Raw genomic sequence first — 2,928 nt, 5'->3', positions numbered from 1 at the left:
TTAACGATCGATCCACGGTACAGAATGCAAAAATATGATTGTTAAAATTTTCGACTAATCGGTTCTAAGAGGCGAAGCAATACGCCGCTGGGACTTTGAAATATTTCGGAGCGCACCTAAAGTTCGTTATTTTGGCTAAACGGAGCGAAAATCTGCATTTATACCATCACGGACGTTAGTTTAATAGCGTTTAACGATGGATCCACGGTACAGAATGCAAAAATATGATTGTTAAAATTTTCGACTAATCGGTTCTAAGAGGCGAAGCAATACGCCGCTGGGACTTTGAAATATTTCGGAGCGCACCTAAAGTTCGTTATTTTGGCTAAACGGAGCGAAAATCTGCATTTATACCATCACGGACGTTAGTTTAATAGCGTTTAACGATCGATCCACGGTACAGAATGCAAAAATATGATTGTTAAAATTTTCGACTAATCGGTTCTAAGAGGCGAAGCAATACGCCGCTGGGACTTTGAAATATTTCGGAGCGCACCTAAAGTTCGTTATTTTGGCTAAACGGAGCGAAAATCTGCATTTATACCATCACGGACGTTAGTTTAATAGCGTTTAACGATCGATCCACGGTACAGAATGCAAAAATATGATTGTTAAAATTTTCGACTAATCGGTTCTAAGAGGCGAAGCAATACGCCGCTGGGACTTTGAAATATTTCGGAGCGCACCTAAAGTTCGTTATTTTGGCTAAACGGAGCGAAAATCTGCATTTATACCATCACGGACGTTAGTTTAATAGCGTTTAACGATCGATCCACGGTACAGAATGCAAAAATATGATTGTTAAAATTTTCGACTAATCGGTTCTAAGAGGCGAAGCAATACGCCGCTGGGACTTTGAAATATTTCGGAGCGCACCTAAAGTTCGTTATTTTGGCTAAACGGAGCGAAAATCTGCATTTATACCATCACGGACGTTAGTTTAATAGCGTTTAACGATCGATCCACGGTACAGAATGCAAAAATATGATTGTTAAAATTTTCGACTAATCGGTTCTAAGAGGCGAAGCAATACGCCGCTGGGACTTTGAAATATTTCGGAGCGCACCTAAAGTTCGTTATTTTGGCTAAACGGAGCGAAAATCTGCATTTATACCATCACGGACGTTAGTTTAATAGCGTTTAACGATCGATCCACGGTACAGAATGCAAAAATATGATTGTTAAAATTTTCGACTAATCGGTTCTAAGAGGCGAAGCAATACGCCGCTGGGACTTTGAAATATTTCGGAGCGCACCTAAAGTTCGTTATTTTGGCTAAACGGAGCGAAAATCTGCATTTATACCATCACGGACGTTAGTTTAATAGCGTTTAACGATGGATCCACGGTACAGAATGCAAAAATATGATTGTTAAAATTTTCGACTAATCGGTTCTAAGAGGCGAAGCAATACGCCGCTGGGACTTTGAAATATTTCGGAGCGCACCTAAAGTTCGTTATTTTGGCTAAACGGAGCGAAAATCTGCATTTATACCATCACGGACGCTAGTTTAATAGCGTTTAACGATCGATCCACGGTACAGAATGCAAAAATATGATTGTTAAAGTTTTCGACTAATCGGTTCTAAGAGGCGAAGCAATACGCCGCTGGGACTTTGAAATATTTCGGAGCGCACCTAAAGTTCGTTATTTTGGCTAAACGGAGCGAAAATCTGCATTTATACCATCACGGACGTTAGTTTAATAGCGTTTAACGATGGATCCACGGTACAGAATGCAAAAATATGATTGTTAAAATTTTCGACTTATCGGTTCTGGATCACTGAAAAATCAAAAAAAATTATTAATTTTGATTAATTAAATTACATATGTAGTTTTATATTGTTATAGTCTCGTATTTGTTAATGTTTTGTCGTAAGAAAATGCAAAAATATCGTTTTAATGTTTTCGTCTCATCGGTTCTGGATCGCTGAAAAATCAAAAAAAAATATTAATTTTGATTAATTAAATTACAAATGGAGTTTTATATTGCTATAGTCGCTTATTTGTTAATGTTTTACCGTAAGAAAATGCAAAAATATCGTTTTAATATTTTCATCTCATCGGTTCTGGGCGGTTTTAAAATTTTTTAAAATATTAATTAAACCCATGATTTACATGAGAATGTGAATTTATTATGTCCTGCATGTTAATTTATTAATTTTCATGTATAGAACGTTATAAAATGAAAGGATATGTTCGACGATATTTTCAGTCTAAGTTTTACCGTGCCGGCGGGATGGTACGCTCTCACGGCGGTTTGCACAGGCATACGCCTGGGCGTAAGCCCATGCGTCGCCGACCTAGCGGCCGGCCGTTCGGTATTTATAGGAAGGCACTTTCGGTTCGCTCGGACCGGTCGGGAGTAGCGTCGAGCGTGTGGCTCTTTTATGACTTCGGTTGAAAAGCAGTCTACCGCTCCTCGAGAATATACTTTCTCGACTATTCTCGTTCCGGTTTTCCGTTGCGGATTATTATTAATCTCCACACAGCATTACCACGGGTCGGTGTCTAAGACCGAATGGCCCATATGTGGTGAGCCTTGTAATATAAGGCTGGTGACCTGTATGCACTTATAAATGTTGCATACTTGTACAAACTGAGCATCAACTGTCTGTAACCAAAATTTGTTAAAACTGAAAAAGTTATAAGATTGTATAAAATTTTTGAACCAAGAAAGTAGTGTTAGACGAAAATTCGTTCTATCACTTTTAGAAGGGAGACTGTTTGGAAATATTTAAAGTATAAAATACACAAAAGTCCACTGAATTATGAACAAAATTACGTCCCTGAATTTAAGAAAAGTCAAGAGGTGTCAGAAATAAAATCCTCTCTGATACGTTCAGAGAGGAAAATAAGTATGGAGAGAGGAGTAAAAATGAAAGAAGTTTTAAGGCTGGGGAAACTTCTAAAGGAGAGAGATTCCAAC

The sequence above is a fragment of the Osmia lignaria genome, unplaced genomic scaffold, assembly GCF_051020975.1.
Source record: "Osmia lignaria lignaria isolate PbOS001 unplaced genomic scaffold, iyOsmLign1 scaffold0044, whole genome shotgun sequence".
Taxonomy (NCBI): Eukaryota; Metazoa; Arthropoda; class Insecta; order Hymenoptera; family Megachilidae; genus Osmia; species Osmia lignaria.
The sequence above is the reverse complement of the archived record's forward strand: the minus strand, read 5'-3'. Positions refer to the sequence as shown.